Consider the following 15,194-nt stretch of genomic DNA (forward strand, 5'->3'; position numbering starts at 1 on the left):
TATTCTTCCAATATTTATACAAAAATCGGCAGACATAATTCTTCCGGATCTACTAAACATCCTGAGATCCAGTCTTATGCTTGAGCACACACCTATAAGCTGGAGAGAAGTTAGGTAATATGTATTCCAAAAACCTGTTTTAATCCACCTAGTGATGCAATTGTGCCTTTCTCATCTCTCCAAACTACGATTCCATGGCTGGTTATGTTCAGTACAGTTTTGGAAATGTATACTACATATTCAGTACGATTTGCATATACATACAATGGATCGACAGCCAAGATCTTGAGATACTATGTGTCGACACTGAAACATCGCTAAAAGTCAGCGGCGGATCAAGGAGGAAGGTCCGGGGGGTTCGGACCCTGCCGAAAATTTTCAACTTGTTAAGAAATTTTAAACTAGTTTGAATTTTCAAGTAGCAACCGCTCATTGCATACTCCTTCCTAAGCCTTTATAGGTAAAAAAAAATTTGACCCGTAATTAGATTGACGCTTTTTAGAGTGATTGCATAACCTTTATATATGAGAAAGGCAAAAATGTGCCAAAGTCCAAAAAAGTCAATCTTCGTAAAAAAATTTTTTTTCGAAGTTTCATCAAATCTCAACATTTCATGCATTTTAAAGTCATTTAAAGTCCCTTATTCCCCCCTTTGAGAATTTTTCATTTAGGTTTATATGGGAATTTACTGTGTGGTCACACTCTTCAACCCGTAACTCCGGAACTGGAAGTCCAATCAATTAAATATTCAATAGCAGCCGATGGAAAGGTTGTACCTTTCATTTGAGACTAAGTTTGTGCAAATCGGTCCAGCCATCTCTGAGAAACAGAGGTGACATTTTTTCCACATACACACACATTCATTTTCCGATCTCGACGAACTGAGTCGAATAGCATATGACACTCGGCCCTCCGGGCCAGGATTAGGTTGGCGCTTTTTAGAGTGATTGCATAACCTTTCTATATGAGAAAGGCAAAAATGTAAAACATGCAAATATAATTGATCATTTGCATCACCCCATCTCATGTTTTGAGGTATATTTTCCCCGAACTCCAAAATGTTCTCATTTGGGGACTATCAAACATGTGCCAGAGGATTTAATTCCGAGCACGCAACTCTTTCACTTTAACTCTTCTTTCGATCACCCATTTTCTAATATTGATTTGAGCGGACGCAGATTTTCCTCGGTATTCTGGTACGATATGTCAACCTCCTGGTTCTCGTGCACATCGATATTCAACGGGGCCGTGGCTTTTTCTATTCACTCTATTTTTGTAATCATTGATGCTATGCATGCCGCTTGAAATGACCATTGTGTGCGTGTATAGTTTCCAACAATCGCCGCTGGCCGGTTGTGAAAAAGGATCTGGATGGGTCTACTATGGTTGGAGAGTTTATTATCATTGAAGCTGAAGCCACTTCATCACAGTAATGTGCACGGAATCTGATTGAACTGCGTCCATTGAATGGGATTCGTGTGTGCGTGTGTGTTCATTTGATGCAAGAATGGCTCGGCTAGTACTCTCCAACTGGATGATAGTTTGACATAGGAGCACCGGGCCATGGAACAACTCTAGTGAATAGCAACTGCGTTGGTACGAATGCGGCCAGCAGCGTCGTTCTGTGATGCACGGTGAGGATGGTGAAGAACCATTTTTCAGTCAGTCCGCGGTTAGCCACATTCGATGGTCACTCGTACTTACGAACAATATGAACTATAGTCGATTGTAGCGTTGCATGCTAATAAATATTGGAAAGTTCAGATAGTCTGTTGATGGGTTTCAATTTTCGCAATGGAACCGCTTGGTGATTGGTGGATTCAAGGAAAATGAAAATGAAATTGTCATTCCCTTCTTCAAAGCGCTCGCTACGCATAAATATTAAATTGTTCATTGTTCGAACCCGACAGCGGCGGAAGTGAAAGCTGTGAAGTAAAAGCGCAAAGTGGTACCGGAAACCGCGAGGACTCCCTCCCTGTCATGGATCCCCGAAACCGACCCCCTGTAAAGCAGGTTCCGGCAATCTGACTCCAAAGCAGCAGACATTATTGCAAACGAAAACAACGGTTTCATCGCCAGTCTGGGTAGGGTAGAAGGTCCAAGTTCAGGTCTTTTCACATTTTTGGCTTCAAGGATTTTACAAGTAAAAGTACGTGTGGTATCTACCCTTCGAAAAAATTTGCGCTGAAAATGGAAGAGCGTAATAATAATTTAATGTCGTAAGTCGACGAGCAGCTACATATATAATATTTTACCACATCCGGGATGGCACCATCGCTGCTCGGGGTGGTGGGTGTTCTTCCTGAGATTCTGTTAACCATCCAGACTCGCATTGTGCGAATTCCGAGGGATCGGTTGGGTAGCGTTTTATCCGTTTGCAAATGGTGCAGATGCATATTTTACTACTGGTGAGAAGGATGCGTACTCTAAATTTCTGGGTTCAAACATTTTGGGGGTAATGAAAACCAAGAGATAGGAGATGATTCATTTTTTATATTTCTGTAAATATTTTCGACAAAGAATTTTACAACTCACGGTTCACATACCAGGAATAGCATTGTTTTACGAAACTAGGTTGAACCTAAGGTTTTCTTTCACAGGTTTTTAGTTCAAGATACTAAAATATGGTGTCAAAATATTCTACTGACGAAAAATAAAAAAATAAGCTATTTGGCAACCTACCGAATTTTGTTATATAAAACCTCAACGAAAGGTATATATATTGCCCATAAAAGCATAAGAGTCCCATATAGATTTTTGACGAAAATGAGTTATCTGTTGGATTGTATTCTTTATCACCACTGAATCACAATGAACAAATAAGATTACCAGGTTTGTTATAAAAATACCGAAAAAAATACCAAAACATGGTTGTCCCATCCATAAGGCTCAATGAGAATGTAAATCTTCAATAGTGTTTTTCTCGGCTTGCTGTTTTTCAATATGCTTTTATGGGCAGTATAGTATTCATCTCGTGAAATGAGTTTCAAAGTAAAATGAAATTAATGCATTCAAAAGTTAATATGTAATTACAAATTGGGCAAAAATCGTACATTATTTGAGCGATTAATAAGCTTATATAGTTATTTATTTGATGTTCGGCAAATATTGTACAGATTAAAGGGGTTTTCTACTCTCGAGGCCCGAAATTGAGCTGTTTTTTTTTGGGAATAAATTTTAAAGTTCTACTGAATAGATTTTGAATTATTATTTTTTTTATTTTTAAACTACATATTTGACTTTCAAATTTTAATTTTGAAGCGCAGAAAAAAATCATTGACGACTTTTAAACATCATTGATGTTGAAAGTGCTGCCAAGTAAGACTTTTCATAAAACGTTTGGTCCGATTTCAATTTTTTTAAATTATTCAGTAAACAGTAAAACCATTACTCCCAACTCTATGGTTGACGTGTCCTGCGTCCCATCTTTAATATCTTTGGAACGTGTTTATTAGAGTGACAAGAAAAAATGACCCCGTCGGGTCGCTCAAATTTTAACCAAACCGGACCAACTTGTTAGAACATTATATAGGATTTATCGGCAATTTGCACCAAGAAAGCACTCTAATTTAAATTTTCACCGCTAGGTGGCACTGTATGTGACCATTTATCAACGCAAGTGGAAATAAGAAAGATAGTTTACTATCTACAACTTTGTTGAAGAATGCAAATCAATCGAATTTCCTTGAGAGAATTTCTTAAAGCATTAGTGAAGTGTTGTCTGAGTTAGTTTTGAATGGAGCCTAACAGCACATGGTGGTGAATCGATTCCATCGAATATTATTTTCTGGCTATCTATCCAGAAAATAATTGAAAAAAAATACTGTGCACTGAACTCATGTATGTACATCGTGCATGTGTTGAACGAGCATTTCAGGTATATGAAAAAAATAATAAACCACCTAAAAGTGTGATATTAACCTGTTGAATTTGAATTAATAAACTATGTTATGATCGTAAAAATATTGTGTGTTCAATTCAAGCCATTAGCGGATAAGTAGAAGTTTGGAATCGTTCCGAAAATTCCATTGGAGATGTCGAATCATCTACTGGCGTGCATACAGTACTAGCTAATGATGTGACATCAAGAACGCGTCAGATAATTTTGATTGACACCCTTCGCCACAAGTTTGATCGTACCAACCAGTATGGCGTCGTCGTGTAAACTGTCGAATACAAATTGCCAATTGACACAGCTTAATTTTATGCATGTAATAAATTATACAAAACTACTCTTGCAGGAATGGTTATCGATAAAAAATTAGAAATTTTGGTTAAGTACGACGGGCAAGGTTGTTTGAATCTGTCATCATTATGCCTTTTGTTTCCCCATGCGTTAGCCGCCGGTTTATCCTACTTTCCGGTTAAGATATCGACGATTTATAAGTTTCTCAGAACATTGAATGCGAATTCCTCTCGTCAGTAATTCGTTTTGCCATATGCAGTGCAGATATGACTGGACGCGTATGGTGCTACTTCAGGTACGAGTGATTCTATAATTCTCAGATGAGACTTGGATCTAGCTCGGATGCCTAAAGTTAAAAATCATCGAGATCTTTGGTTGATGCTCCGTATTAACATGTCCAGTTCGGATCGAGTTTCTCAAATTATAAATTTTATGGTGCAGGTCGGGTTCGGGTTTTTAAATTTTGAAATTATCAGGTTCGGGTCGGGTTCGGGTTTTACGAAATTTTTATTCTAGGGTTCGGGACGGGCTCGAGTTTTTCAATTTTAAATGTTAGGTCTCGGGTTTTTCAAATTTCAAAATTTCGGGTTCGGGGTTTTCAATTTTCAAGCTCTCGGGTTCGGGTAGGGTTCGGGTTCGAAAAAATTGAAATCCGAACATCTCTATCATCTAGATATCATGGTGGTAGCAGTTTATATGGGGATTTACTGTTTGACCACACTTCTTAACCAGTAACTTCGGAACCGGATGTTGGATCAGAATTAAATTCAATGGCAACGTGTGCCTTACATTTGAAACTAAGTTTGAGAAAATCGGTTCGGGTATCTCCGAGTAACTGATGTGCGATTGTTGGTCACATACATATACACATACATACACAAAGGCACACACACATTTGCCGAACTCAACGAAGTGAACGTTATAAGAGTTTCGTCCCTCCGGATCTCTGTTGCGAGGTCGATTTTCAGAGTGACTGCCAGTCTTCCCAAATGAACATCGAACACCATGTTCGCTTTAGTTCTGTGCTCATCCTACACCATCAATTCGTGTGCAAACTCGAACGCGCTAATGCATACCAAAACACGAGCACATGTTCGTCTGCACAACCGAACCCCATGTACGCACGCTGTGTTCGTGCACATAGGTTTTTGATACTAGTTTTCCCTTTTTTCACCCATCATCACTAGCATTGACTCATTCTGTTTTGTGTGTGCCTTTCTTATGTACGCACACGGTGTACGTGCGCGATGTTTAAACCTAAGTTTGCACATCGTTCGCTTGGGTTCGGGGTTCGATGCGAATCTGTACACAAAGGCAAAGCATGTTTGAGGTTGAACGCGTACACGAAATTTTGTACATGGGATGCAAACTTGTCGATGTTCATGGGAAGAATGATGCCTACATAATCTTTCTATAGGAGAACGGAACATAAAGTTTTTTATGGGAAATCCACGTGTAATCGGATTCTTCTACTCTTAACTCCGGGACTAATACTTCGTTCAAATGAAATTCGGTGGCAATCAATGTGAATATTATACCTTCATTTAAGATTACGCTTGTTAGAATAGAGTCAGCAATATATTAGAAGCAGGCGTGAATTTAATTTCGGGACTTAACCATTTCCTCGGATCATCCGGTACCCTCAACGGATCTCAATATGGTCAAAGAGACTTTGATTTGCAATTAATAATCAACAATTTCAAGCAATTTAGGACTCATTTAAATTAGTTTTGCATCATTTAGATATAATGATTATACCGTTTTATATGGAGATTTCGCATGTTACCGTATGCTTCACCCCGAAACACAGGAACCCGAACTCCAATTCAAATAGAATTTAATCGTAGTCAATAGGAATGTTGTAGCATTCATTTGAGACTAAGTAAAAATTCCCCCCAGAGGCAGGATTCGAACCTGCACCCTTGGGACTGCCTTCTAATACACAAACTTTTATACTATATCCCTGGGCGATAACGTCCCAGGCCGGGAAAAATTAAGTAGATCAAATGTGTTGGGTGGTAGCGGTGGTTGTGTGTGATCTCTCTCTCTCTAGAGACAGTGGTACGATCACTGTCGCCAATGCGATAATCATGTGTTCTTCCTGGGACGTCATGACAGCCCAGGGATAGCATAAGGGTTTGTGTTTGAGGCCGAAGTCCCAAGAATTGCATGGTCGAATCCTGCCTCTGGGGGGATTTTTTTTCTCAAAATTGCTTTCGTTTAACTCACTATTTCGATCTGTTTTCCCTGTTGGATACTACCAAAAGGTTTTTTTTCGTAGTAGAGTATTACTCTATTCATTCTCGCAAATAGCCACTGCTGGACCCCATTAGAAAACATACACATTAGACAACCAATGTTAGACATGCAAACACACACAATAACAAAACGCACAGCTTCTGAAGGTACAATTTCACAGACGAACGGAAATACTTTGAATCAAGAGTACTGAATTATGCAACAATTATAGATTCCTTGAAAAACAAAACAGAATAAATCATCGAAACGGTCGGACATTTAAGCAACACGTTGTTTTTGCTGCTTTTGCTTAGCCGAAACTCGTAAAAAAAAGAAATCTTCATTGTCGTGAAATATCCACATAAATGAATAATGTTTTACGAAAACGACCTTCAGTAAGTTTGGAACAGAGGTATCTGTCCTCGGCCTGCTCGGCAAGTGCTGCCGCTTTTGCTGTTTAGATAATCTATTGCCTATGTTCGAATGCGATGAAATTTGCCGAATATAATTCTGGAGAGGAGTTGCATAACGAAAAAACCAACTACATCCAATAAGCATTATATCAGCTTTATATTCGCTCTATAATAGCACTAAAAGTATATGTAAAGCATGCAGCCGTTAAAGAACTTTGAACCATGTATGCGTTACATCAGCATTATATACGCATATAGAGGTAACGATAGTGCTATATTCCGGCTGTATCTGTATGCATTTATGATGCTAATCTAGAGCTTAATGGCATTGTAAATGTTACAATGGAGTTTCAATGCTACATTGATGCAAATGTATAGCCAATATTGGGCAATGGCTTAATACAGTTTCACCGAATTGGCAATGTTTGTTTCAGTAAAATATAACTAAAAAGTTGTAATTGTTGTTTATTGCATTGAATGCTATTTATTTAATATTTTTATGCTACCTTAGTCTGTAATGATCAACCCGTTTTGAATTTTCACCAAAAATAAAAATTTGAACTAAAAATACACATTGTTTTGCATAAAAAATTATTTCATATTAACCTTTAAATGCATGAATCTCATTTTTCATTGGAATTTATTCTCTGGTATGGATATTTACCTCTTGTTCAGGCTTTATACCAAAGAATTAGGTATGTTGCCAACTTGCAACAGTATGTATTTAAGGGCTAAGATCCTTCGATATGCATAGTGAATTTTCATATAAGGGGTCAAACTTCCTCAATAACGGATTCTTAATACACATAAAAAATATTCATTCCCTGCTATTTTTTCCAAACTTTATATTCTAACTGTTGGTAATTTATGAACATTATTTAGTGAAATATATGAAAATAGTCAATTTTAAGGGGAGCGTCTGGTATAAAGTGCTCAAAACGAAAGTTATTTTATTTTAAGATTTTGAATGCAAGGCAACAATAGATCGTTTGTTAATGTTAGGATCGCTTTATACATTCATTGTGTTCGAAAAAAAAATATTATCAGTCACACAGAGCCACACATACGAGCGTTCCAAGAGTAGACTTCCAACCATTTCCACGTCAAGGAGCGCCGCGGTGAATACGATAACTCTCGATAAAATTGTCTGATACGGGAAATTCATTAAGATTTGTAAAGCTTAGACTTGTAGTTAGTCGATGAACCACAAAAAATAGAAAATAGTTCGAGTTTCGGAAAATGGTTTCATGAGAGATGGGAGAAAAAAATTTTTTATTCAGTTTTCTGTGGTTCATCGATAGGCTACACATATTGGGCATCCTCATAAAAAATCAAGTCAATTCGTTGATTAGTTTATGAGTTATCGTGTTCGCCAATTTAAAAAAAAATTGAAAAAGCTAAGTCAAGAAAAACGCTAATAAAGGGTGTCCCACACCAAATTGCACCACGGGAAAAAAAAGCTGGAAAAAATGACATATTGGGTATTTCTCTTGAAAATTTGGATAGAAGTATTGTTTACATTGTATTTTTATCGTCAGTTTTTCTAAAATTTTTGCCGATAGATTGAAATCTGCGCAAATACGCGCGTGGAATGCATGGCTGTTTAAAACAAAAGAAGTTCAGCGTGTCCACCGAGATTTCGGGAGACCTTTCTAGAGGTTCAATACTAACAGTTAAGCGGATAAAAAAGTCGATTATTTTTTCCCTCTATACCAGACGCCCCCCTTAAGTCAAATAAAATAATTAGACAATTTCTCCATATAAAATCTGCATTGCATGTTTTATGCATTGCATGAGATATGTGGTTTGTGATCATAATTCAGGACCCAGGTCACGATTTTTGTAACTGCTGTTCATGATATCGTAATATTTGAGTCATAAATAGAGTAATTGATGTTTATAATTTCTGGATCTGAGTCATGATTTTCGTAATTTCTGTTCATGTTATCGTAATATTTTATTTTAGAACTTACTTCCAAATTTGACACAAAGAGAAATATACCTGATATGATATCATATCAGCAGTTTTATCATGGTATTCGTAAATACTCTTCGCCTAATTGTGATCTATTACTTTTTGGTTGTTGTCGGTTTTTTTTATTCGGAATAACGTGACAATATGAACTGGATCATAAAAATGTGACTGATTCGCGATATCTTGTTCTGTGAATTTTATCACGCAAACTATTCGGGTTTCTCATCGCAATTTGCGTTTTCTATCCAGACATCACCATGAAACTTATCAAACGAATATGTTCGAAGTCCTAATAGTTTTTTTTTATAATGTTCTAATGTTCTGTTTATTACTACTGTTGCTAGCAGCTGGGCATTTCATAAAACAGTGCATGAAATAAAAATGATTCCCCGAATAGTTCTCCAAATTTTGTGAAAGAGTTCCCGGGACAATATCATTATCATGTTGCATGAAATTGTAAACGATTAACGATATCTTCTAAATATCACCAGCACGCATAATATATTGTAAATCATGTACTAGGCATCATGAACCAATTCACGAATACATAACTAATATATTAAGATTTCGTAAACTATTTCACAAAAATGAACGTGAGTTGTGACTTATACTAAGTATCATGAGTTCACGAATGAATGAATTATATTTCATGATTTCGTGAACTATTTCACGAGCACGGATATTGGATGACATGACATATATTAGGAATCATGAACCAGTTCATAAATACATGAATAATATTTGATGATTTTGTAAACTATTTCACGAGCACGGATATTGGATCGTATCTAATATATTATAGACCATGAATTAGTTCACGAGAATTGAATGGTGAAATAGTTCACGAGAACATATCCAGAATATTACATCTATGAAAATCATCATGAGTCAATCTTTGGTTTTATGAATAATGTTCATAAAGGTGTGAAATAGTGCGCGTACTGAAAATCGCATTAGAAATGACTTGGTGGAAACCATCTCTGAAGTACACAAAACAAAAACAAATAGTTCCACTAAAATAAGCGTTATGCAGGCGTTACTTAAGGGAAATTGAACATAAGTATAAAAGATCTGATTTTTGTTCATTGTCCTGTTTTATAAAACATATGATTTTTGTTCATGGTCCTGTTTTCAGGATTCCAGAATTTATGGCACTTTTTTCACGATTTTGGGAACAATTTTTTCCGTGTAGATTGGATAAATGAGAAAGGCAAAATTACACCACTAGGTGGATTAACCGTTATGTATCCGACGCGGTACCTGGGTACCTGTTTAGGTTTCAATTAATGAAATTGCCATGTTTTATCCATAGCTGGAAATTGAAACTTTTCGACATCTTAGAACTTCACTAAGTCAAGCTTTTGGGTTAATAATATTGTTGATATAGTAAGGGAGGGAGTGAGGAGGAGCTCCTGAATTTTTTTACTATGTAACGGGCCGACGTCGGTACCCGGGTACCCACAAAAGTGAAATACCAATAACTACGGTAACTTCCAACTTGATTTGATACTTTTTGGTGTTTTGGATTCGGGAACTCATCCACTTTTAGACTTGGTAAAAATAAATCGGGTTACTTCATTCGGATCCCGGAAATCCGGATTTCCGGAAACATGTTCCAGAGCTGGGATACTATTTGTGAATTTCAATGGAAAACTAGCAATATGGGTATCAAAATTCTTGGAATTGCATCAGTAGGCTATATCTCGTGGTTTTGGGGAGCATTTGGTGATTTGACTCCGGAACGGACATTCCGGAGCAGGTTCCGCTACGGCCGTGAGTGGCCATTCCATTCCAATTCTATTTTTCAAACTGCCATAGGGTCCCGTAATAACAAATAACAGACTTCCGAGACAATTTGAAGACTTTTGATACTCATATTGCTAGGACGTTATTAAAATTTACAAATCATGCCCTAGTACTGGAACATTACTCTGAAAAATCCGGATTATCAAGAACCAGATCCATTCATCCGGTTAAACTTTACAGAATAAAAAAGTGGACGAGTTTCTGAATCCAAAACATCTAAAAGTGTCCAAATCGGTTGAAGGAAGCCATAGTTATGAGCATTTCAAATTGTGGGTACCCGGGTACCCACGTTGGCCCGTTAAAGGTTTTTTTTTGTTGGGCACATAACAGTTAAAACAGATTTTTTCTTTGAGATATTAACCCTTAAGCTTTATTGCGCGATAAAATTGTAAATTTCATATCTCAAAAACTACTGAAGATAATTGAATGAACTTTTGTACACTTATAGAAAGATATTGACACTATCTCATAAAAATATATGTAGGGGACGGTGGGGAGTTGTGAACATAGTATTGTTTTCGGAGCATAACTACCATAAACGTCGGTCGATTTGCAATATTTGAACTGATATTGGTAAAGGACTTCTGAATACATCCACAGACTAAAGGAATTTAAAATAATCAATGTCTTGTTTGAGATATGGCAAATTGAGTGAAATGCGCGTTTTCGGCATTTTTAAGTATGGTGGGGAGTTGTAAACCATCACAAAAAGCAGGAAAAATGGAATATTGTTGTGATTTATTTTTATTAGGTCTAAGGACGATAAATTTTAAGATAATTAATTCTAAACTAAATATGAGTTAGAAAAGTGATATGATTCGCAATGGATAGGCGACAATTGATTCACGCCAAACAACTTGAATTCGCGGTTGCGGCACGGGGCGATTAAAATTGTGGTAGAATCCTGTTCTTAGGATAAAATTGCTAATGAGAAGGTGACGTCATGACAGTATAAACATTTAACAGTAGTAATCACATTTTTAACATTCATAGCTTATCAGAGTTCACAACTCTCCATGGTACACAACTCCCCACCGTCCCCTACTGAATAATTGTGTGAATTACAACACTATTTAATAATTTTAATTGTACTTTTTCTTGTGTTCTTCACGCTAAATTTTTTCGAAGAATATGTCAAATTACGCGGCAATCTTTCACCTTCAATAATCTGCATTGATAATTTTTCATTTTTTTCCTATCGGGTGTTATGGATGATTTTGTAACATTGCAGTCTTTCAACGCATGGCCCACTAGATGCAACCCGCGAGAACGTACATATTGGCAACGTCGCACGTCGCAACGTCAGAATGCGCATCGCTTTGAAAGATCATATCTCAGCTACAAAAGATAACCTGACTAGTGGTTGCAGTGGCAAAGTTTCCCCTAACAAAAAAAGAACTCGAAGAAATTTATTGCCGAGTGCTCGGCTGTTCGAATCTCGGCAAAAAATGCAGAGATTCTACAGAAAAAAATAAGTGTGTAAAAATATCGCTTGCATTTTTTCACTAACCACATTATTGAGATCATGCATAATATAATAATAAACTATAACGTTATGAGCACAAATGGTGAATCGTGACTAATATATAAATATTCCCAGTTCAGAAGGTATGAAGGGATATAAGAAAAATATTCAGAGGTTCGTGAAATAGTTCACGCGAAAAAACTACTTTTATTTTGTAAACTAATTCACAATCACGATAACCAAATCATGATCAAGATGCAAAAAATCATGAATCAGTTCAGGTCATATAGTCGTGTTATGTACTGTTCCTAAATTTATGATTAACATTGAGAGCTAATATTTGGTTTATAAATAGTGCTTAGAAACTTCTGAACTAATCCACGGACAGAAAAAGCTTTGGTAACAAACAACATAATGAAAACCGTAACTGGAAAACAAATATTTCAAAAAATAAAAGGGACATGTAGGAGGTACGGAAGAAAATGCGAAATATTTGCGAATATTTCCTTATACCAATAAAGAAGCGAACAACATGGTATGAATAAAGACGAATTCACACGATGGAAACGCCCTTAGAAAATAGCTAATAATTATTAATAATATATTAATAATATTAGAATTATTCTAAGAACGAAGATTTCAGCAGCGACGAAGGTGTGGGGGGCTACAGCTGTTGGAAATCTGCATGGCAAGAATCCAATAGAACCTAATAGTTTTTATTTTATACACTCTAAAAAGAAAAGTCACCGGTCCTGCTAAGCTTATGCATCGTCCGGTGCCAAATAATCTATTTCAAAGAAATGAGGTCTACCTGTGTGATGGTCACGCTATCTATAGCACTTTTAGACGAAAAATTAGGATGATCTTTTTCAACAAAAAGAATATAACAAATAAATCTTATGTTTTGATATTTTTTGTTTCCTCAATACAGTTATACATGGAATATTTGGCGTCCTGTGTCTAGTGCAATCTTTTTCTTATATTTACTTCAATATAATTATTCATATTGAAACAAAAGGGAGCAGTGGAAAGCACTGGTGTTGCACTTGCCATTATTCATTGCCATATCTGTAGGAAAGTACACTCAATTTTCTTTTTTGACCCAGTGCTAATGCGGTTCAGATAATCGTTTTTTTTTTCTTTCGTTAACAATAATACACACTTGCTTCCGAAACCCCTTGTCGTCACAGCTAGGAAGTCAACGTCAGAGCAGATTAACGCCGCATGTGTCCTCCCCGTGAAGCCGTTGCCCAAGAAACACAAACACACCACGCACACATTCTGCCCCGCTGTTACTACTGCTGCTGCAGGCAAAAGTTTGAAACGCCAAGGCCACCACAATACTTGGTCACATTCGCACCGGACAAGAGACACGGATTCAAAAAAAAAAAAATACACGAAAAAAAACTCTTCGACTGACGGCGTTGGCGCTAGCCGACTGGAAAAATGTAAACAGAACCGGGTAACTTTCCGCCCTGCGAAACTGCAAGGCCAGCCAGACACGGTTCCACTCCGGCTGTCAGAGCTTGGAGCATGGGAAGAAGCGAAACAGCAGAAATTTCGAAATTCGAGTACTATACTCACCAGGCAGCAGTGGGGAGCCCTTCGAGAGGCCCCAGAAGATGGCGATGACTTTGACGGATTTCTTCTGCTTCTGCGGATTCTGTTCTGGCTGTTCGTTCACTGTCCGTCGTTCGTTCGTTCGTTCCCGTCTGCTTGCAGTTTGGTTCACGAGTTCAAATTTTCAGGGTCACTGGTCACCAAATCACTCGGAAGAATCGCATTCACTCACTCACTGGTCCAACACTGGTTTTATTTTTATGCACTCAAACAATAACACAGGCCACAGGCGATGGCGAGGAAGTTCGATTCTTTTCCCTCCCCGAAAAGTTCCAGGGAATCTACCGGTACAATCGAACTGAAAACTGTTGATTGCAGACCCGTAAGCGAGATTCCAAAATTGTCTTTTTTTTCCTGCACACACCGACTGCAATGCTGCGACTCCGGCTCCACACAGCGAGGGGGTGAAATTAAATTATTTGAACCATAATCAACGAGCTGATACTAATCGAATCAAGCCCCTGAACTTGGAAACCGGTAGCGGAACAGCACTACGACGTCCCGGAGTAACCACGAGAGCAAATCGAATAAATCTTTCTACTCTACTGCACTTGGGGAAACCCCCGGCTCGAATGAATAATCAATTCTCCGTCCGGCGCTTCGGAAGCTGCTGGGAAACCTGTCGACCAGCTGGTTGTGTTTGCCTTTTTGCCGCCTGGTTGGTTCTGATGAACGCACCGCCGCGACTCGTCAGCTTAGACCAGACTAGATCGGAACGGAACAAGCTTCGGGATTTCCTACGGCAGGACACTTCCGACCGACACACACCGGAGATACACCGGAGGCTGGTTCGGTACAGGGGGCAAATTCTGCGTCCAAAAAGGCCGTCGCACAAAACTTCTGGCAGAGCCGGGGAATTCACACTCCGTTTGGCACCGAGGAACGATAAATACAGAAACACATGTACCGATGTGCAGTCATCCGCAGTCGAAAAGGGAACTATTCATCTGTGCTTTTTGTTTTGATTTGACTTGAGAGTTGAGCGGTGTTGTTGTTGGTTTTGCACGAAGGGGGGTTCCTTTTGGCGCGGCCTGGCCTCCTTTATGTACTCGGGCTACATATCTAGGTATGTATGCTGCGCAAATGATCGAAAAATATTATGCATACCTCCGGTTGTCGTGTGTTCCCCAGCGGGCGCACATGGGTTGCTGCTTTTTTTCGCGTACTATATATTTACCACAACCACCACCGCAATTGCCAACGACATCGACATCGCAAGCAGGAGCAGTACAAACAAACACAGCCAGCGACGCCATCGATGATGATGGTGATGATGATGCCCGATGATAATGTCCGTAATGTCGATTCCATCCCTACGACCGAGTGTTTGTATGTGTGTTACCACCCAGTGGACTACCCACCACCCATCGTAGCAGTCCTTTATCGTTACCAGCTACCATACAGTTTCGTTGGGCTTTCATCAACCAACACACATACTCCACTATGGTGATTGTAGCCTGTACATACGATTCGAGAGCTTTCATGCCTTTT

General features: G+C 38.2%; 1 protein-coding gene across 1 annotated transcript in view; it reads right to left on the reverse strand.

Moving 5' to 3' along the window:
• The window catches only part of LOC131691803 (coatomer subunit beta'), a 289,311-nt gene extending 274,709 nt beyond the window's left edge, over positions 1–14,602 (reverse strand). The window contains exon 1 of the mRNA XM_058978454.1: positions 13,668–14,602. The gene's annotated coding sequence lies outside the window, so the exon portion shown is untranslated. The remainder of the gene's footprint in view (positions 1–13,667) is intronic.
• Positions 14,603–15,194: the final 592 nt, after the last annotated feature.

This window comes from Topomyia yanbarensis, chromosome 3 (assembly GCF_030247195.1).
Source record: "Topomyia yanbarensis strain Yona2022 chromosome 3, ASM3024719v1, whole genome shotgun sequence".
NCBI classification, from domain to species: domain Eukaryota; kingdom Metazoa; phylum Arthropoda; class Insecta; order Diptera; family Culicidae; genus Topomyia; species Topomyia yanbarensis.